At 35.3% G+C, this 24207-nt stretch overlaps 1 pseudogene; it reads left to right on the forward strand.

Annotated features, from left to right (window-relative positions):
• Positions 1 to 1822: 1822 nt before the first annotated feature.
• LOC149186721 (uncharacterized) overlaps positions 1823 to 24207 on the forward strand; it is a 110723-nt pseudogene continuing 88338 nt past the window's right edge.

The following is a 24207-nucleotide window of genomic DNA, read 5'->3' on the forward strand; positions in this document are numbered from 1 at the left end:
AAATATTCCAATGTGTGTGTATATATATATTAGTGTGTTGCTCAAAATCAACATAGCTCCATCTCAACTTCAAAGCTACTAAAAGCTTAGAGGAATCAAATATTTTAGGGTTCAAATCTTTCTTTCAGTTTTGTATTGAAAAAATATTTGCATCTTGAGAAATTTGAACCATCTTGGAACTTGGTAGATCTAGAATTAAAATAGATTTATGTTGATTTTAATCAATACACTAATAAAATATTATATATATATATATATATTTCCAGAGAAAATTTATATATTATTGATATTGAAATATTTTAGTTATAATTCACATTCTAGATGTTAATACATATTTCAATATAAAAGTCAACCATATTTGAAAATTAAAAATATATATCTAGAGAATTATATATATATATATAATCTCCAGTTTCTGTTACTGGAAAATGCCATTTCTACACAAATGAAGCAAATCCGTCAGCCAAACGAAACAAATCCGTCAGCCAAACGAAAGGGAACCTGAAGGAAGAGCACGTGGGTACCACACTGAGAAGTCAACGTGTACATGTTGGATTGCGTATTACATATCACACTTTCAATGTACCCAAGTCCATTGACACACCAATTGGCTAGTAAATTGGTGGAATTCCACAATCCTTGCCTTTAAAAGGCCACAGCGTTCACTAGTTTATGTGAGGGAATTAGAATCAAATCAAGCTGGTGGTAACCATTCCCTCTGCATGTAGTTCATGTAGTTCTATTGTTCAGAAAATGTTAATTGTTTATACTATGAGCTTGCATTTTTTTACAAACCGATGTATGATTTTTCTTTTCATGCACTGCACATGATTTTAGGTGTCCAGCTGTCCTTTGTTTCTTTATTACCAGTCCTCCGTACTGCATACTTCCATCCTTCTCTTTCCACGGCTGAGTAGTGTACTGTTTCTGTGAAATTTGTTTTGGGTGTCAAATTCTGCGCTTGTGGGTTATGGAATTACAGATTTCCAGGTTAAATTTGATTAAGTTAAACCTTATAGTGTATTGATTTATATGGTCTCTGGTTCCTCGGAGCTTTTGCAATGGGGAAGAAATTCAAAATGTATTAAAATTGATAATAGGTATTGACAATCTGGCTCGGATTTATGACATCAATAGGAATTTTCAGTTTTTATTGTTGGGTAGTTGACCCATTCTAGTCTCTGAGATTGTTCCATATTTCTGTCCATCTGTACTTTTGAAAGTTTGTCCATACTGCGCATAACCATTTGAAAGTTCGAAATTACTATTAGCCGTGGGGTAGTACTCGTGTATTATAAATCAGTTTCATTTCGCCTATCTTTCTGAAATATATGCACGCTTTCTTGTCATCAGGTCTATTTCAACTGAAATTTATGCATTGAGATGACCTGAACCATTACTGAAATTAAAAATTTTGCGTTTGCATTTTTTATCCTCTATTCCAAACTCTCAAAACCTCATGAATTTCACAATCTGTTTAATCAGCGCTTTGGTCAGGCCTGCTTTTTCTGCTGTTTCTACATGGAACAAGCATTGTTTTACCCACATCTATAAAGGGAATCCATTTTCAATTTTTTGTATGAATCTCAGAGCCATTACTAATTCTGTTGTTTGGGCATTTTCAGTAGTACTGGATACCGGATTTGGCCTTCCTTGCCGTTCGGATTTTTCTTATGGCTTTGGGAAATAAATTGGGTTTTATTAACATATTCTTAATTATTAACTGTATATCTCTGTACACAATGCAGGTTCGTTTGGAAGAAGGGCACCAGTCTCATTTATTAACCGTTGGGTTAGGTTGTGCCAAGTTGCTGAATTTGATATGGGTTCGTTGCGCTTGGATTATCCAGAAGCGAGGAGAGATGAGACTGTAGTAGACAACTATCACGGGGTGCTTGTGCACGATCCTTATAGATGGTAAGCTTCTTTTGAGTTTAATTTTGGAAAATTCTTAGCTGTTTACTGTTTGACAGAAACCAAAGTCACCCAATATTTGCACCAGTCTCATCACTCGAACTCACACCATTCTGAAGGGGCAGACCATGGTGAGAATGGAACTTGGGGAAAGGCTTATCACTTCATTTTAGATATTGTGTCGTTTTGTTTTAACAGTGGCCCGTGAATCTATGCTTCTTTTTGCTTTATAGAATCTTCTGGTTAGTTTGTTGGGTGGTAAACTACATTGACGGGAGAGGGGACAGAGCTCCTTTCAATGAGAGCTTTACAACTAAAAGCACTTTGTCCCAATCATCCGGGACTTGCTAGACCGCATTAGGATGGGACCAATATTAACAGCACCTCTATATTTGAATGATAGAGGTGACCCTGGAGTTTGACCCTGACTCATCATCATGACAAGTATTTCAACAGTTTAACTCATCACTAGAACGCAGCCTAACAGACTGTAAACCAATGCCCTGTTGGTAAACCGCTGCAGTTTTTCCAAATGACAGATTAGAAATTGCCAGGAATTCATGTTTTCCCATTTGAAGAAAGGAATATGATTCGAAATCGTGTTGTCTCATTTTAGGTTTTAATACATATCGATTATTCTTCTGCAGGTTGGAAAACCCTGATGCAGAGGATGTCAAGGATTTTGTTAAGAAACAAGTTTCCTTAACTGAATCCCTACTACAAACTTGTGAGACAAGAGGGAAACTGAGAGAGCGTATCACAACTCTTTTTGACCATCCTAGATATGGCTGTCCACGCAAACGTGGTGATAAGTACTTCTATGTCTTCAACACTGGGCTCCAAGCTCAGAGTATCCTGTATGTCCAGGTATAGTTTAAAGGAACACAGCCAACTTCTTTCTGAATATGAATAAGTTGTTTATGAAAATTTGATTTGTTACCTGAGCATATTTTTATTCGTTTGTTAATACTTTGGTAAGGGTAGTTTTCTCCTTTGTTTCTTTCTTCTTCTTCTTTTTTTTGCGTGTCCGGGAGGAGGTTAAATCTGATTTTCTTTCCGTTTTATTCGATTATTATATTCAGTAAAATCTGGAAGCTGAAGCAGAGATCTTGCTTGACCCCAACAATCTGAGTGAAGATGGAACAGTGGCATTATATTTTTGGGTCGTTAGTGAAAATGCAGAATTCTTGGCAGTAGGCTTAAGTACCAGTGGTAGTGACTGGGTGAACATCAAGGTTATCCGCGTGGCAGATAAAAGTACAGAACCTCTTTCATGGGTAAGTTTTCTGACCTCTTATTAAACATCATATCATTCATTCCACTAGTAGGCATTGGTAAAGACTCAACCAACAAAGTATTTTTGAATAAGACATCCAAGGTATAGTAGACACAGAACATCTGATGGGTTACAATACGACTCTCAGGCACACATTTCTCTACTTCAATATTGTACTTCACAACCGACACATTTATCTTCTAGTAGAGAGAAATTGCGATGTAAGGACTACCTTTTGATTATGTGTTTCTTTTACCCAGCTTCTGTATATCATGTGGTTATAATTTTCTTGAACCATTAATTATTGAGTATATAGAATTGTTTTCAAATTATATTCCTCAGATTAGGATTTTTCAATTGTCAACAGGTGAAATCACCATCCGTTACTTGGACTCATGACAACAAAGGTTTCTTTTACAGCCGTTATCCAGCTCCCAAGTCTGTACTATTCTTCAGATGATAGTGTTTCTTATGTACACTATCTCTGTTTCTTCTTTACTTTATTCTATTTACTTATGTACTTACCGCAGCTGCTTACTTATGTACAGTTGGTTATTTATTTTCCAAAAACATTCACTTGTTTTTCCCTGACAGAGAAGGAGAAGGGATAGATGCAGCTGTTTTACCATTTCTTGGGCGCTGATCAATCTGAAGATATTCTCTGCTGGAAAGATTCAGAACATCCCAAGTGGACAGTTGGCTCTAAAATAACTGAAGATGGAAAGGTTGGTAGAATATTATGTGCTGTGTTTCAGCTAAAATATGACATCTTAGATACTTTTTTAATGACTATTTCAATTTTATGGATGTACAATATCGTGTCTTTTTTTTTTCTTACATTCTTGCACACTTTTTTTATAATTTGTATTCTTGCATGCTTTTGTGGACTGGTCACGACATATAATATTGTCTTCAGATCCGACTAGTTATTAAAAAGATTTGTTTATCGATGAGATTTTGCAAATTGGGTTATGTTTGTCGGTAAGATTTCATTTTGGCTTTGATGTTTTTTAAGGATAAAAATGAAAAATAAAAAATAAAAGGTAGTTTATTAATTTTTTTTTAATTCCCAAAATATTCTATTTTCTACCATCAATGATCATATGTTTTTGAAATTTTAACTCATGCAAACTTTTTACAATCCATCAATTCATGTTGTCATATTGTTGTTGTTGGTCCATACACTTTTGTCCTCTTTTGTACTTGATATCTTTCTTTTGGATTGCAAATTTTTAGCATTTTATTTGCTTGAAATTTTTTAACAATTTCTTTAATTTTCCTTTTTTCTCCAACACCTATACATGTTTTGTAACACTCCCTCTCACCCCCTTGTACTATCTCACGCTGCGAGGGGTGTTACTTATTGAATTAACTCGACCTCCAAAGTCTATTATGAAGATGGGGTTACAAAAGTATTCTTACCTCGAGGTTTTCAAATCTCAAAACTGATGCCACATTGTGATAAGCTCATCGAGAGCTTTCTAGTGATAAATTTTATCTCAATTCGAATCCCGGATTGAGAGTTATGCCCTTCTAAAGTTTGACCAATCAGATAAAGCCCATCAACGATGAATTGCCATTTGACATCCATGTGGCACCCATGTGTGGCTCTTATTGCACTACCATGCCAACTTGACATGGGTCCATGTTATTATGCTATTACCACGTCACGTTAGAGAAATTTTGAGGTCTAAAATAGGACTCCTAAGGAATATTATAAAATAATAGTGAAAATAATAAAATGAGTACATCATCAAATTTTAGAAGGAAAAAAGAATAAACTAATTTTTCAGCGCGTATTTTCAACTTATCCCCCTACGGTTTTCTCAAATTTCGAGTAGCAGCACTCGTTGGATGCAAAATTTAATTCCTCATCCAAAAAGTATCCATGTTGCAAACTTTTGATGGACCCTGTTACATGAAAAATGGGAAATACATGAAAAATGTGATTGATCACATTTTTTCATGCATTTCTCATTTTTTGTGTAGCAGGGTCCATCAAAAGTATGCAACATGGATAATCCTTGGATGAGGGATTAAATTCTGCATCCGAGTGCTCCCGCTCGAAATTTGAGTGAAACCGTATGGAGATAAGTTGAAAATATGAGTTGAAAAAGTAGTTTTTTAATCTTTTACTTTTTTATTCCAAAAATGGTGAATCATCCCCCATGACTGGCATCATCATCTTGAATCTTATTAGTTCTTATAAAGTTGATTTTGGTTGTACCTTTTTGTTTGGGGGCCCATTTTAGATCTCAAAATTTCTCTAATGTCTGGAGGGCGAGGCCCACAAGGTTTTCCTCCTTATGTTTTGCAGGGTATTCATTATTATATGCACTTTGGGCCAATTCCCAATTTTGGTGGGGTCCACACACCCATGTCATACCTGTCCAACATGACGCTCCATTGATGCTAAGTCTTCACAACCGAGCTTGGGTTCCATGCTAGAATCAGGTCCACGTCACAACACCTAAGTACACACTACCGCCCTGAGCATTGAATGTGAAACAAGAGAGGACAACAGTGACGAAAAATGATGGTAGGGATTCCGTGCTGGAATTGTTGCCAAATCTGTCGCTCTTCATTGACACACTCGTATAACATGCCCGAACTTTTCCAACGAAAGGTGGTAGTAAGATCACATGGTGCCGTTAAGTCCTTCACGTCACCCCGACAAGTCATCATAAAGGGGTTTGTCGAGTCATGCACACATCATGCTACCTAGGGTTGTCATCACCGCTCGTGGCATTCGTGTACAACAAAAAGTGAGGGCGATAGGAGATGGGCAGTGTAGCCTAGTTTCATTGGGGCTTGGTTCCACTGACACCCACTCATTGTCAATTCTTCCCCTATACAAAGAGGTCTTAACCTCACCTCCTGTTATTCATGTCCACATATATGCATATGAAGCAAGAGATCAAGGTTGGGTCATGATACATGGAGGTGACTGCCTCGCTTGCCCCTGGCCATTTTATGTTTTAAAATTATTTATCACCCAAGATCTTGAGCCCGAGCCCTCCACTCTGTGTTAATGTTGTAACAAGGAGGTGACCACAGATCACCGACTTGTGGGAGTTGTGGCCTCAAGGGTCTGATACCCAAATCTTCAATTTAAGTATGAAACTCAGTACAAAGAACCAACTAAGGTATATGTATATTTATCCACAAACTATTCAAGTAAACCTGAGTGAACGTAAACACATGAACATAGTAATGAACAACATATTCCATGCATATATTAAAATTCACGAGCATATAGGATATCATTCCAGCGATGCACATAACATTGAGCCTCACAACTTAGTCATTCATTTCATTTATAAACACACAAGATATTGCACCATTCATAACATAACAAGAATCAGTACAATCCATAAAGCAATATACATAAGCAAGTTGCACTTATTTGTGTATGCTTAAATGAATGGAACTAAAGGAGGGACTTCAACTCTCCTCCCAACCATAGGCCAACCACATTGCAATCTTTATTGTAGTTGACCACCCTCGAGCTAGATCCAAAGTTTGAGGGGCTGTTTGTTCAAGGAAATCACACCAAAAGTTGTGTCACACACTCAGGAGGTAGATTCCATTGTCCAAGTGTCTTATCTATTTCCCTTTGGTGGTAAGCACCACAATGAATCCGTCACTCCTTTGTGCTCAATCACAGGGACTCAACCTAAGGTCCAATCCAGTTCAGTTTCTTAGTTTGGTTCCAGGAGCCCTTGCTCTTTCTCTATGCAACTTTTGTTTTTTACCAGCTCCCTCTACTCTTCGGTGATCGCTCTGATTCTCCACATACTACTCGAGAGAGTGGCTACGACCCCCTTCGATAGAAAGCTCGTCTTCTCCTTTTATTTTTTCTTCTTTTTTTTTCCAATGGCTCGACACACATGTTCTCCTTATGCTCATGCATTTCAACTTTTATGTTGTCTATTTTTGTGTGTTGCATATTATCTTTCGTCCAATCACCTCCTTTCATTTGTCAAGTGGTGGTTCGGTCTATTACGCCACCTCCTCCCTCTTTGGGTGAGGGCATCGTCTACACTTCTCCACTTTGTCTTCTCGGGCTTTTGTTCCCTTTGTCTAGATTCACAAGCAGGAGATAGGGATGGCTTCTTCTTCCACCCATGTTTCCCACTCCAAAACCTTTAATGCTTATCAGCGTAGGTTGGTGATTGGTTAGGGAAATGCTAAATAGGTTAAATGTTGTTGGTATCGGTCTACCTAACAACCACACAACATGCACGTCACAGGAAACCAACATGCATTCCACAGGCAGCGAATAGGCAAATAGTAGGCAACCCCTTTAGAACATTGGATCAGTGTGTCCCTCTGTTCAGGCCAGCCAATTAAAAATCACATTTAATTTATTTGATGTTTACACATTATGTATCATCCAACCATGACCTCCTAGCTAGCATTACATAGTCACAATTTTAGCATTACAAAAACAGGGGTAACGCGAGGGATGTTACATGCTTTTTTTTTGTCATGGAAAAAAATGAATTTTTATTGTCGAGCTTGAAAGAAAAGTTCATTCTTCATGTGCAACAACAATAGAGCAACATATTTTTCCTTTTTTCATCCAAATGTACCCCAATCCTCATACTAATTTTCAACTTACCATACTTGCAAAAATATTTTAACTATTCCACCCCATCGCTCATAAGGAAAATTGACTCAAATAATAATAATAATAATTGATTGTTCATATTTATACATCTTCTCTACAAACTAATTGACCTATACATATGAAAATATAATAACAAATAAATCATATGGATGACCAAGTTTCAGTTGTAGTGTCCTAATCTTTCTCCAAGGAATGCAGATTGTTAGGCACTAAGAGGAGAACCTCCTTAGAGAATTTATTGGCCTTCTCATTCAACTTTCAAAAAATATGAATTATAGTGAACCTAGTGAAAACAAATGCTATTTGCTGCAAGTGATTTGTAGTTGCCAATAAGTCAATATTGCACATGTTCTGATAATCTTGCATCCATTTCACTACCAAGGAAGAATCTCCAAAGACCTTAAATTCTATTATTCCTCTATCAAATGCATTTATCATTAGAGCTTTTAATTCCAACAACTCTACAAAGAAATTATATGCATGACAAAGTTTTAGTTGAAGTTTCCTAATCTATCTCCAAGGAATGTAGCTTACCAAGCACTAAGAGGAGACCCTCCTTAAGAGAGCTTATTGGCCTTCTCATTCAACTCTCAGAAAATATGAGTTATAGTGAACCTAGTGAAAACAAAGGTTGTCTTCTTCAAGTGATTTAAGTTGTCGTTAAGTTGATATTGTACATGTCTTGATAACCTTGCATCCATTTCACTACCAAGGAAGGATTTCCAAAGACCTAAATTTCTCTTATTCCTATATCAAATGCTTTTCCCATTAAAGCTTTTAATGCCAACAACTCCACAAAGAAATCATATGGATGATCAAGTTTCAGTTGAAGTGTCCTAATTTGTCTCCAAGGAATGCAACTTACCATGCACTAAGAGGAGGCCCTCTTTAGAGAGTTTATAGTGAACCTAGTTAAAAGAAAGGTTATCTCCTTCAAGTGATTTGTAGTTTCCAATAAGTTGATATTGTACATGTCTTGATAACCTTGCATCCATTTCACACCCAAGGAAGAATCTCCAAAGACTTGAAGTTCTCTTATTCCTCTATCAATTTCTTTTCTCATTAGAGTTTTTAATGCCAACAACTATGCAAGATTGTGAGTCCCCCTTTCTAAGTTCCCTTTGAAAGGAAGATAGTGAGTTTCAAAGCTCACACATGCTTTTTTATGTCATTATTCATCTTATTCTTGTAAGTTTAAAACATTTACAGTAAAACAATGCACATAGATTCTATATAAAAGTAGAAAGCAAAACAAAAACATACACACAATATTTAGAGATTTACCCTAGAAACCTTTAATCGGGAAACCAACAAGCCTTCTCATTGCACCTCTATTTCTCATTGTATTAACTTCAACATTTACAATACAATATATAGGATTCTGCAACATCCAAAATTCTAATGTGTTTAATTGAATTAGACTACAACCCTCATTTATTTATTCGAGTTAGATTACAATACAAATACATGCATGGCATGGATGTCACCATGCACCATGCAAAGAATATAACCATGCATCATCCTAAGACCCACAACCCATTCCCAAAATTTTCCCACTTGATTTCTTTACAAACAATAGGCCTGAGATTGATAAGATCAACAATTCAGGGAGGCAATGCACATTGCTTCTCTACACCAAGAGAACTTCTCCATAAAGTTCATCATGGAATGTGAAATCAATGGGAGCTTGCCTTTCCTCAACGTCCTTATTTCAAAGAAATATGATGGTTCTTTCTCTCACCAAGTCTTTCGTAAGAAAACCCACACGGAGCAATCTCTTCATGCTAAATCCCATCATTTCCCTGCTTAAATTTTGGGTGTTCTCAACACCTTAGTTACTCGAGCATTAAGAGTTTCTGATGAAAACCACCTAAATGATGAGAAAAACCACTTCCTCGTTGTTTTTAATAATAATGGGTATAGTAGGCACCAATGTCTAAAAGATTTCCTTAACGTTGAAAATGGTCCAAAGATTATAAAAGAACCCAAAGACCGGTTGTCTTGTGTGCATCTTCCATTTATCCAAGGGGCCACTAACAAGATTGTGAGGATCCTTAAGAAGCATAAGGTCCCCTCAACCTTTAGGCCCCTAAACACCATTCAGAGCACCCTGAGATTAGTAAAAGACCCGATGGACCCGAAGGATATGAAAGTTGTTTATGTCATCCCATGTTCTTGTGTGACTCCCTACATTGGTGAGACTGGTCACTCACTAAATCAAATGATTCTTGAGCACGTAGCTGACATCAAACATGGGAGAACCCGATCCTCAACTCTAGCAGAGCATGCGGGAAAAACTAAACATCACATCTGCATTGAAGAGGCCCAGGTCATTGCTAATATTAGTCATTTCCATCGCTGCAAGTACTGGGAAGCCATATATATTGAAAGAAGGTCTAGTAATTTTAATAAAGATGATAACTAGAAAATTAGAAATTGTTGGGTCCTAGCCCTGTCTTCTTAGTTTAGTTTTATTTTATTTTATTTTAATTTTATTTATTTGATGTTTTTATGTGTTTTTAAAAATCATTTTAATTTTAAAATATTTTTTTACTTTTACTTTTCTTTATTATTAAAAATCATTTTTACATGTAAAAGAAAAACCATTTTACTTATTTTTTAAAATCATTTTTTATTTTTAAAATCATTTTATTTTACCTTTATTGGTTTACTTTTATCTCATTTAATTTAATAATCATTTTTACTTTTGAAAATCAATTTGTATGAAAATAAAATTTTGTTATTATTATTCTTTTTAAATCATTCTTTGAAATTAAAAATCTTTTTAATTTTACTTTTATTTGATTTTAATTATCATCTTTTAGTTATCACCTTGACTGTTAAACTTATTTAATTGTTATGATTTCTAATTTATTTGACATTTATTATAATTTAGTAATTAATTTTACTTTTGAAAATCAGTTTATATGAAAATAAAATTTATTATTATTATTATAATTTTTAAATCATCTTACTTGATTTTATTTTTTTACTTTATTTGATTTTAATTATCATTTTGACTTTTAGCCATTATGATTTTTATTTTATTAAATTTAATTTATTTTCAAGTTTGACCCATATATACAAAAATCCCCTTTTAATTTTATTCAAGTTTGACCCATATATACAAAAATCCCCTTTTAATTTTATTTTTATTTTTATTGTTAGTTGTTGACTTAATATCATATTAAAATATTTTATAAATTAATCTAACAGTGATACTTATAATATTTTTAAAATCTAGCTATTAGATTCTAACTATTATAATTATTGGTCTCTACATTCCGCTCTCTCTATTTAAACGTATGCCAGATCTGCTTCTCCATCTTATCTTGACGATGAACCACACTGGATGGTTCAAAACACGTCAACTAAAAAAGTCTCATGTGTTTTTTTTTCAAGTTTCCAATATACACAATATGGATCACGGAGATCTCAATTCAAAACTTATAGACTTTGTCAATGAGTTTGCAACATTCTTCAAAGTGTCAACCTTCACTAGCAAACCTTCTTGTCTTCAACCATGTCTCTCATAAAATGAGACTGAACATTGATATGCTTCGTTTTAGAATTATAAGCAAGGTTGTTTGCTAGAAAGATTGCACTCTATCGCAATGTGACTTTATAATTTTTTGTACAAGCCCAATACCTTAACACAATCTTTGTAACCATATTGCTTCCTTACTTGCATGGGTGGTTGCCATGTATTCAACTTTTGTAGTTGAGAATGCAACTACAACCTATCCCTTGTTCATCCAATTGATCCTTAAATAAGTTAAACACAATCACTTGTAGATCAATTTGTGATCCATATCTCTATTCCAATATGTGTCAACAAAGACATATACATTTAACACTTTGTTTGGTCTAGGTCATTTTTGGGAGTAGATTGCATAATTTGTAGTATCATGCAAATAATTGAAAACCCACTTTACAACTACCCAATTCTTCTTTCCTAGTTTTGACATATACTTGCTCAAAACTCCCATTACATGGGAAATGTTTAGTTTAGTATAAATTATTGTATACATGAAACTACCAACAACACTAACATAGGGGACACAAGACATGTCTTCTTCCTATTCTTCTTCCCGTGTCGGGACAATGATCTGAAAATGTATTTGCGCCTACTGAAATAGGAACCTTGAGCAATTTACATTCCTACATATTAAGCTTTAATAATATTCTCTCAACATATTTCCTTTGATTCAACCATAGTTTCTTGTTTACTCAATCTCTTTTTATTTCCATTACCAAAATAAATTTAAATTTGTAGTGCCAGAATATTTCATCTCAAATTCAAAAGATAATTGAGTTTTAACATCCTTGATGATTTTCTTGTTGTTTCTAATTTGCAACATATCATCAACATACAAGATCACATAACAAAATGATTATCAATTAGCTTAAAATACACACAATGACCATCTTTGCTTTTTAATAAATAATACAAAGAACCTTTTTGGTTGTTTCATGTATATTTCTTCTTCAATATTCCTAGTAGAAATGTCATCTTCACATCTGTTAGAGCCTAAATTTAGTCTCAGGCTGAAAAGACAAGGTTCTAGGTCCACATCAAACCACGCTCAGCCTCGTAGCTAGCCCTACGAGGACAAGAGAGGGCTCTCTCCGGGTCAATCTCGGCAAAAGGTAATCGATGAGGCTCAAGATGACAAGATTGGCAATTGATCTGAGGCTAGGTATGAAGTACAAGGAGTTTGAATTTGATTTTTGAGGTTTTTGTTGAATCAAAGGGAAAGGCAATTTTGGGTGCGGGGATGAGACATAGTTTTTGAAGAGGTCTACTTGGGGCAAGGTAGGCGATCGTCTTGATGCTTTTAAAGAGAATGAATGGCTAGATCTGACTGGTGAGAAGCTAAGGAGAGCAAGAAGCTTTCAAGGATTCTCCTTAAACAGATGAAAACATGGAAAATCAAACAAATTTAAAGGCAGAGCATAACAATCTATGGATTCTACCTTAACACTTCATTTGTTCAATTGCAGAAGATGAGAGAAGGAAAATGATACACATAACAACTTACAATTACTGAAAGAAGCACACCATCAACACATAAAGCCACAAGGATCCCAAATAGTGCTGCAAAACCCTGGTCTTTCCTTTACCAAAAATGCAGAAGTGATTGTACAATAGGGTGTCAAGCTTTTCCCAAGAGTCCAACCCTGAAAATGACTTAGAAATTACATAATATAGCTAAGCCAACCTATTCCCTTGCCTCTAGGGGTCGAGCTCATCATTCTAGGAGTTGTTTCAACCAATTCTAAACAAAGCACTAAAATCTAGGCAGTCAAAACAACTTGCCTCTATAAGGTAGGAAATTGATTCATTCATTAAATTTTCACTCTTTAGTGAATGAATCTTCTAGAAAAAGTAACTAAGTGTCAAAATTACATCATGTTTAGTCAATTACATCAAAAGAAGTCAAAAATTACATCACAAATCAAAACTAGTCAAACTAGCCAAGTTTCTGAGCTGAAAGATGAAAATTTGGGCAAAAAATCTATATGCGCCGCGCTGATTTCTATATGCGTTGCACTACTTTGCTGCTGATTTTGAGGCACTTTCAGGAGTCCAAATTGAGCTCAAGTTGGCTTGATGGAAAGCCCTGCCTATCTACTATCCAACCCAAGTGGAATTTTCCAAATTGGTGTCCATTTGTCCCTCCAAAAGTGCATTCTCCCAAGATTGCTTCCTATGTGTCAAAATAGGGGCAGTGAGGTCATTTTTTGCATGTTTTTTGACCTTTTGGGGACCGATAACTCACCCAAAATTTCTTGTCCAAGTACCCAAATTCATGATTTCTCATGACAAATCCAAAACTGCAAGCCATTTGTAATTTGGAGCTCCCAATCCTATGCGTCGCGCAAGGTGCACGGCGCATATAGGGAAAAGCCTGTTTTTTTAGTGCAAAAATTACAAAATGACCAAAAATGCCCCAAATCTCTTGAAATTTGGACTGGAGATTCCTTATCAAGTGTGATGATGAGCTAAAGAGGCCTTGACCAAAATCTGAAGACGATCGAGCTCCCTTTGCTTTTTTTTGCTTACTGATTGCCTTCTTCAATTTCGCCTTTAGATTCCTTATCCGAGCCTTGCAAACTTGGTTCCATGCCCTGTAGTGGACAACCATGTGTCTCAACAATGCATTATCTCTATTGGCCTTGTTCAGCTGCTTCTCCAAGTAAATTTTGACCCTTTCGAGATTAGATTTTTGATCCTCATTGACCTGTCGCTCTAGAGAAGTGAACTCAATCCTCCTATGTCGGGCAGCTTGGCGATTCTCACGAATGTTCTGTAGCTCCATGATCGCATGCTAGTCTTCAAGCTGCTTATTTCTCTGTTCCAGATACTTGATGTTCCATTTGGCCATCTCCAACTGGATTTCCAAGGCTTGAATGTCTGTTTCTTGTTCCTCGATAATCCTTCTATATCTGGACTTCTCTGAATCCGTAGTTGTCTCATCATCAGGAATGAGAACGAAACCTGATGGCTCACCTGAAGGCCCCTTCTCATGCTTGGGCTTCTTACCCTTGTCCTGTACCTGTGCCTGTGGTGCTGATGTCAGAAGCGAGGCCCCTTCCACGCCAGGTGGAGATAACACTCGCTTTGCTGCTGCAAACAAAGGTCTGGTGCCTTTTGGATAGCCTCTCTGATATGTAATGAAAATAGGCTTGGTCTCATGATGCTCATACTGCTGAGAAGGTTCACCCTCATGTTTCACCTCTGATACTCTTCGTGAAGCTCTGAAGAAATCACATGAGATGAAGTCATCCCAAGTGATGCCCTGCAAACCAAGTTGATGAACCACCAAAATCTTTATAAGAGAAAAATGATAGACACTGTTGAGTTGCTGCTGAGGGGTTCTATGTTGTATAAAAGTAGTCATCCTCTCAATATTCTGGCAGATGAAATACGGAATGTTCATCATCCGCACCCTAGTGAAATGCATGAGTAATCTGATGTGATAAGCATAAAGACGAGAGAACCGTCCCTCACAGCTGAAATATTTCATGATCAATTTCATGAGTGGAGCATATTCATCTTTCAGGTACCGGAACGGGAACACTCGTTTGAGCTGCCTCAAGAAATTGGGTTTGATGTATGGCTCATAATGCTGCCTATCAATCTGTTGTTTTTTGTGCCATAGTTCACCAATATTTGGTATACCTGTTGCTAACGAAACAGTTTCTGGTGTAAGTGTAAAGGTGACCCCAGCCAAGGTAGCTTGATCTCCGTGCAAATGCAAGACAAAAAGACGAGCCAACTCATAATGAAACTGGACCTCAGCCACCTTTTGACAAAACTCATAGCATGATTGATGCTCAAAACACTGCATAGCAAGAGGACAAGCATGCAATTCTCTAAGGTTGATTGGTTCTTCCCTGACATGTTTGCCACTTTTACGAGGCCTCCGGGGTTCCTGTTCTCCCAAAGGAGAATCACTTTGGGTCTCTGCCTCATATTCAGATGAGTGACCAGATGACATCACTGCTGATATGCAAATTGCCTTGAATGATGCTGATATGTGAAACTGCTGTATACAACTGAATGTGAACTGCTCCTTTGATCTAAACAATGCTGTGACCAAGGGGAAAACAAAATGGAACAAGGGAATATTAGGAAGGGGAAAATATCAGGGAATTAGGGACTTTTAAAATAAAATGTAATTAGGGAGAGGAAGGGAAATGTATATGTGGGAATAGGGTTTTAGGGTTTGGGATATTGAAATAGGGTTAAGGAGTTTTTTTTATAGGGATAAGGGATTAAGGATTTGAGGATTGTAGTGTAGGATTGATGAGTAAGGTTTGGGAAATGAAGGACAAAGGGAAATGGGGAAAGGAAAAAAACCTTGGTGACAAAACAGTGTTCAAACCCTACAACAAGTTTCCTTGTTTGCAAAGGGAGGTTTTCAAAATATTGTTTCCACGGCCATTATGCATGAACCAATCACATTCACCATCAAATACAAAGCAATAGCCATGAATGAGACCCTACCTGGCAGATTGATGCAAAGTTCGGGCGATTTGATGAGTTTGCAACAAATTCCGGGCTCAAAACTGTAAGCGCCGCGCTCATTACCCAGTGCGCCGTGCAAGGTATATGCGCCGCGCAAGTTCAGTTATACACTGGCTGGAAGTCCTTTGTGCGCCGCGCAAGTTATATGCGCCGCGCTGCCTGTTATATGCGCCGCGCAGGTGAAAGGTAAGCTGATCTCCTCCAAAACGCGCAAATTCAACTTGGAACGCCTTTCTCCACCCTTGGCATGTACAATGGCTTGGATATTCATTGAAAAACCTTTATATAGACACCAATTTGATTTTTGCCTCTTCAATAACCCAATTTGTTATGTTTTGCAATTGACACTTTTTCAAGATTAATAGCATTCTGACCTTTTTGTTTTATCCTTAAATTTGGTTGAAATAATGAATTTCTTTGACAATTTTTTGCAGGGATAGCTGAGATATGATCTGGCAAAGGACACCAGGGCTGCGCTTGGATAATTCAAGAACTGAAATTTTTGAAAAATTATTACAAAAATGAAATGTCAACTTATCTTCAAAACAGAGTTTTGAAGAGAAGTCATAATCTATCCATCTGACGATAAAAATCTTTGAGATAACAACTTATTAAAGATCTCCCTCTGGCCTGCTGGCTTTATTAGACTTTGCCAAATTGACTAACCCTAGACCTAATGACTAAAATAACCGTTATGACCTAGAAATTAGAACATGACTACAAATAACTTTTCAAGACTTGATTTTTATAAACAGACCTGAGCCAACAGTGCCAAGAATAAGGGAAATGAGTGACACAAGCACTTCTGTCAGATTTATGACATGCTCCTAACAAAATGCAACTGATCGAAACTGATGGGACACCTAAACATGAAATGCAAAAAATAGTTTTGATCTCTGACGGAGGGATGACCGGACCGACTCTAACAACATCCATATTCTCTATTTCAAGATTAAAAAACTAACAAAAATAAACAAAAGAAATATAATATTAGTTAATTTAGCAATAGGAGATAACTTTTACCAAAATCAATTCCCTCTATATATGAATATCCCTTTGCTACTCAACCAACTTTGTGCTTATCCTCTTTACCTTCTACATTCAACTTCTTCTTGATCACCCATTTCTTTCCTATGGATTTTTATCTAGTTGGCAACTCAACTAAATCCCAAGCCTAATTTTTATTCAAGGCAACAATTTCTTCAACTATAGCCTTCTTCCAAAGTTTACCATCCTCTACATACACTACCTCCTTAGAAATATTGAGATCATAATCGATAATAAATCAAGAAAATCTAGAATGAAAATCAAGTGGAGAGTACCTTCTTTCCTGACCAATCTCCTCAATACAGGGATCTGAGGTTCTTCTTCTTTTTATTCATGTCCTCATGTCGAGTTAGCTTCTTCATTCTTCAATTCAAACTCTATTATTTCTAGTTTTGTTCCCTTTGGTAGGAATTCTTGTCTGGGAACATCGTTAACTTATCTAAAGATGACATATGACTGCAAACAATCTTCCTAGTTATTGGGTTCCAAAGCTTACAACCTTTTATACCATCTTCATAACCAATAAAGATACATTTTTTAGTTTTATTATCTACTTTTATTTTCCTTTAGAATGTGTATATAAGCATCACAACTAAAACCTTGGAGATGTTTAAGATATGGTTTCTTACCAGTGAATGCCTCATTTGGAAATTTGTCAACCAAATTTGATGAGGGTGGCTGATTTACCAAATAACATATAGTATCCAATACCTCTATCTATTGTTCTAATTTTTTAAATAATTTTATTTTACCTTTATTTCTTTACTTTTATCTGATTTAATTTAATAATCATTTTTACTTTTGAAAATTAATTTATATGAAAATAAAATTTATTATTATTATTATTATAATTTTTAAATCATCTTATTGAAATTAAAAATCTTTTTTAATTTTACTTTTATTTGATTTTAATTATGATCTTGACTTTTAAATTTATTTAACCATTATGATTTCTAATTTATTTTATACTTATATAATTTAATAATCAATTTTACATTGTTTGCTTGGGGTAGCTCAATTGGCAATGGCCATGGAAATGAAGTCTCACCGAGGTAGAAGTCTTGGGTTAAAATCTTGTGCTATCCCCCCAATTAGGGTGAGAAGTTGGACATAATGAAGATGAAGCTTACAAAAAAAATCAAATTTTCTTTTGAAAATCAATTTATATGAAAATAAAATTTTATTATTATTATTATTATTAAATCATCTTATTTGAAATTATTAATTTTTTTTATTTTACTTTTATTTGATTTTAATTATCATTTTGACTTTTGACCGTTATGATCTTTATTTTATTAAATTTAATTTAACTTAATTTTATTTATTTTTAAGTTTGACCCATAGATTAAAAAAAAATTAAATAAAATAAAATAAAAAATCCCTTTTATTTTATTGTTATTATTATTGTTAGTTGATGACTTAATATCATATTAAAATATTTTAGAAATTAATCTAACAATCATATTTTTAATATTTTTAAAATCTAGTTGTTAGATTATAACCGTTATAATTATTGGTCTTTACATTGTGCTCTCTCTATTTAAACATATACCAAATCTGCTTCTCCATCTTATCATCGCGATGAACCACACTGGATGGTTCGAAACAGGTCGACTAAAATAATCTCGTGATTTTTTCTGAAAAGTTTCCAATATACATAATATGGATCATAGAAGCCTCAATTTAGAACTTATAGACTTTGTCAATGAGTTTGCAACATTCTTCAAAGTGTCAACCTTCAATAGCAAACCTTCTTGTCTTCAACCATGTCTCTCATAAAAATGGGATTGAACATTGATATGCTTCGTTTTAGAATTATAAGTAGGGTTGTTTGCGAGAAATATTTCACTCTATCACATGTAACTTTACAATTTTCTGTACAAACCCAATATCTTAACACAATCTTTGTAACCATATTGCATCCTTACTTGCATGAGTGGTTGCCATGTATTCAACTTTTATAGTTGAGAGTGCAACTACAACCTATCTCTTGTTCATCCAATTGATCCTTAAATAGGCTAAACACAATCACTTGTAGATCCTTTGTGATCCATATCTCTATTCCAATTTGTGTCAACAAAGCCATATACATTTAACACTTTGTTTGGTCCGGGTCATCCTTGGTAGCAGATTGCATAATTTGTAGTATCATGCAAATAATTGAAAACCCACTTTACAATTACCCAATTCTTCTTTCTTAGTTTTGACATATACTTGCTCAAAACTCTCATTGCATGGGAAATGTTTAGTTTAGTATAAACTATTGCATACATCAAACTACCAACAACATTGTTGTAACTAATTTTTACCTGAGTTTGTTTTTTACTTTTTCCTTCATGTTGAAAATAAAAAATTAGAAAAGAGAAAAAAAAGGAAATAAAGAAATGAAAAGAAAAATGAGAAAAAAGAAATAAATAAAAAATATCAAAAGAAAAGAAAGAAAAGGGATAATATATATATGTATATATATATATATATATATATATATATATATATGAAAAAATAAAATAAATGAAAAAATTCCAAAGTTGGAGTGCTAGTTAAAATGCCGCTTTCATTTATTTTTATTGCTATTTTAATCCTTTGTATTTTTCGAGGGTTCTTTTATTTTTAAATAAAGTTGATATGATAGTTTGTCACATTGCAATAAAACATGATTGGAAATCAAAGGATGAGATCATCCTCGCTCGGATCAATGACGAAGGATGAATTCGGGACCCCCCACACTTTCGAAAGTTAACAAGGGGTAGGGGTGGGGGCAGAGGGCGGGGGTCCAAAAAGTCGATTTACCGAAACCAAGAACCGTATGTGGTGGCTCCACAATGAATTTGAGACCCCCGTTCTAAAACCATGAACCACCTACGCAACCCCCCCCCCACGAAAACCACTCCACCTCTCTCCCACTTCCACTTATACTTCACCACTTGTCCTTCTGCTATTTGCTCCTGCCAAACGACTAAATTGCCACTATATAATTAAATTTCTCCAGTTAAACAACTATATGACCGTTAATCATTAATCCTTCCTCCCAATGTTCAGTTTATTAATTAGATGCGCCCAAAACGGTTATAATATTTTAATTCATTCAAACCTCCTCTTTTAAAAAACGCATTACCCTGCATTCTTCTGTTTCACCATTTCTTGTTTCATTAACATAAGTGCGGCCCCAAATTCACAAGTACTCAACTATCTTCCTATGATAGTGGTCGTTATAGCCTAGAATTTCGCCACCCTAGCTGGTAATTTGTTGTTTACAATGTCTTCTCACAAAGGCAAGTCTAAATTAGCTATAGAAATCCCTACATTGCCCTCTATCATTAACCTATACGAGCTCCCTCTGGTCGATACCCAATATAAAATCTCAGAAACCCAATGCTTGTTTGATTTGCATGAACTTCACAACTGGGCAAACCATAAATTCCAAGATGTTAGTTATGAATTGAGTATCTGGGAGTCTTTCTTACCTTATTTTGTCTTTCCCCAAACTCGTACCTTCCCAAAATTTGTCACCTAGTGCCATCTCAGGTATCTTCCCAGTTAGAGGGTTGTAATTGCCCAAAACAATGAAGTGTTATTCGTGATTACACTTGAATCCATATGCCAAACACTCCAAATCGATTTCCAAGATCCTATACACCCTTTTTATACTAATTCCCTCATGGAGATCTATCAGGTACTTACATTTCCCCAGTGAGCTCGTATCTTTGAGTCATTCCTACTTGGAAATTTTGAGTTGCCTAGAACTAATCCACCCTATTCCACTACAATTTTTCCAAAAATTTCAAGGTAGGTTATTTCCATGGTGACCTGTTTGTTAGGTCATCATACTGATCAGTGGGTAGATGAAGTGATACTGGGATTTCTAACAATTTTTTTTGTGGGTAATAATACTTCCTTGATTTTAATTACAGTTAGTTTCTGTCAGATAATATCTGTGATCAATTTCTTGTATATTTGCTTTTATTTAATCAAGCAGAAAGTTTTACATTCCCATTGCAAAAGTTAGATGCACAAGGAAAACCTCAATCTATTATTCATTGGACTTCCTTAGTAAGGAAGAATACAAAAGAGTACTCCTTTAGTGAATTTGTAAACCAGTTTTTGCATATGTCCTTATGTCTTCTCAACGTTGATGTAATACCAAGGATTTCACCTGAAATCAGAATTTTGCACCTTACTGAAAAAGCTAAAGTTGGAGACTGGTACCTTTACCATAATTATACAGAGATCAGAATATATGGTTGTGAACTCCCTCCCTATAGGTTACCAGTGTTTGTGCCAATAAGGATCTTTGCCTTAGAATACATCAGGAAAATGATGAATATGGATGATTTTCATTTTGTATCCAGGAAGCAGAAAGCACAATTCAAGTTGAAGGCATAGATTGGCCCTTTCATTGTTAATACCAAAGCAACAACGAAGGAGGCAGATAATTTGTTAAAGAAGATGAAATTCAAGTTGAGTTTTACTTGGTCGTATGATCCCTTGGGAATTATTTCAAGGTTGAGAGTTGAGCAGAAAACAACACCTTATGCACATACAACCAGGCTAGAGATAGAACAATATGAAAATCAAGAAGAATGGCAGGAAAATACATTACAAGAAGTCGAGGAACAAATTGTTAGTCAAACATCTTCACAAACTCCAGTTCCCCAAGAAAAAGAAACCAAAAGATCAAGAGAAATTCTATCTCCTACAGACTTAGAAACTCAAGCTACAGGTTTCACAATTTTCAAAAGGAGAAAGAAAACAAATAGTCATGAAGAGTCCTCAGAAGGAAAGAATTCACATAAGCAAGTTACACTAGTGTTGTCAGGATTTCCTACTACTTCCTTTCCACAAATTGAAGAGATCACAACATATTCTCCTGTGTCATCTGTCTCTCAAGATATAGTGTAGAAAAATATTTTTGCTAGATACAGAGAAATAAAAAGGAAGAACGAAGCATTAAAGTGTTGAAGAATCTAGGGCATCAAGGTATGATGAGATTATTTTGACGATGATAACTATTTGTGAGGTACTTTTTACTTTTTAATATTAGCACAATCTTCTCTTATTATTATTAGAGTGTGTTCTCTTACTTCATAAAACAGTTACCAAAACAAAAGGGACAAGAACACAAGATGTTGGCTCTCATCTAGGGAAAAACCTCTCTCTCCTAGAGAGGAAAACCCTTCTGCAAATTTCTCTTATTTAAGCTTCAATTGACCAATGCCAAAACCTAGACCCTTTACTTCAGTATGCCTCCAAGACCTTGTCATTGCTCTTCTAGGATCCTTATGTTGATCTCCCTTTCTCCACTGCTTTGCACTAGAACCAAGGAAACTCAGTTCCTAGTCTAATAGCCATTTACAGTAAGTTTATTTCCAACCTTCCTTAGATTTAGAATCGGCCTTCTAGAGATTCATTTTCGGTCTTCTTTGTACACACTTGATACACATCATCAAGGTCTCTTTCTTGCTGTGGAAATCCTCCTTCACACTGTGTATATCTGCAGTCTCTTCCTAAAATATTTGAGATCAAGATATAAACTAATATCGTTTCTCTTTTCCACACCTTGCAGTCCCTTACTCCAGCTATATGGTCCTTCTTCTTCATACTTATTTTGGCACTAGATAGCAGATCCTTGATATTATTGTTCTCTCATGAAGTGACCTTTGGCCTATCTCAGAGATGCGAGGTAGGTACATGCCCAAAACAGAGAGCCATTATTAATGTGCTAAATTTCCTTTGTTCTTCACTAAATAGCCTCTTCCTTACACACCAGAACATGGAATTTTTCTCGCACTTCAATTTCAGAACTTTACAAAATTGATTCCTCTAAATGAGGCCACAAATCGTCCTTTATATAGGGACTGCCTCCCTCGTCTAGGCCGACTTGAATTCTGTGGGTAGGCAAACTTAATCAACGGGTATATTCAATCATACTTGAGCCGACTTCTTATGGAGCTTCTTGACAAGGTCGTGGAGCATACAATTACTTCAATAAATTGTTCTTTTCAAGTGTAACAACACTTCACATACATGACTCTAAATTATATATTTGTTGACAAGATGACAAATCCCTAAAGACATCAAAAAGAAGTCTTTGACCTATAAAAACTCCTTGCTCATGAAACCCATGAGGCAAGCATTAAAAAATACATTTTATCTTTGTCTTCATTACATGGATTTATAATTACTTAGTCAATATGAAGACCTAACCAAGTTACACTTTCTTCAACATAAAGGCCACTACATATTCTGAATTTTGGAAATAGTCTTTGACTACCTAACATAGAATTTTGTCTGCACTTGACACTGAAAAGGAACAGTGTCAATTAGCCTTCTTAGAACCTAAAGTTCGAGTCCCTAAAAGTGCAAAAGATTATAAAACATCGATATTTTCTTTTGATACTAAGAAAATTCATGCAATTGATCAAATTGACCTTCATAAGTAAGCAGGTGAAATGATATATTCTACATTGACAAGTTTAGCCATGGCAACCTCTAAACTACAAGTTTCCTTGAAAAATATTCACACACAGTTAAAAATGGAGAGAATGTCATCTTTAGCTAAAGATACCAGAATCAAAGCACTTGAGGATTTGGTGATAAAACTAGGATATGATCCTAGTGATATCAAAGCAACAAAAGAGAAGATAAAGAATAAAAATTGATGACATTCAAGAATTAAGGAAGAAAATTAAACTTCCTACTACTGAACATCCACAAGCTAAGGAAGTAGGTCAACTAGAAAAGGAAAAGGAAAATATGTTTAAGTTGATAGTCAAACAAAATGTTCAAATTCAGAAGATGGAAGATGACATGGAAACACTCTTGAGAGAAAAAGAGCAGCAACTCAGTATGTCAGCTTCCATTCCTATAGGGACACCTTCTACAATAGATACTTCAACAACAAGGACATCTATAACAACAAAAATCATAGTAGAAACACAGTCTATTAATTCAGCGAAATAATTGTCAAAGGTCGTGGGAGACTTATCTTTAAAGGATCAAGAAATTGAAAAACTCAAGATGGAGCTCCCAAAGATTCAAGAACATTAAATTAAGTCTAATAATGCATATTTGGCTGAGATTCAAAAGAATTATAAGTTAACTCACCAATTAGAGGCTTATGAGAATGAATCCTTAATTGCACAAACTATTGCTCAGACCAAAGAAAATGTATGGATTGACATTAATGCATCAGTGACTAAGTTATGGCCTTCTATTGAAATTATTTTTGAACAAGAAGATTTATGCAGATATCAAAAGCAACAGTACCAGAAATAAAAGAAGACTTGGACCACAAACCAAGAG

Source organism: Pinus tabuliformis, chromosome 3_1, assembly GCF_031772625.1.
Source record: "Pinus tabuliformis cultivar Carrire ecotype Pingquan chromosome 3_1, CPIR1, whole genome shotgun sequence".
Lineage (NCBI taxonomy): Eukaryota > Viridiplantae > Streptophyta > Pinopsida > Pinales > Pinaceae > Pinus > Pinus tabuliformis.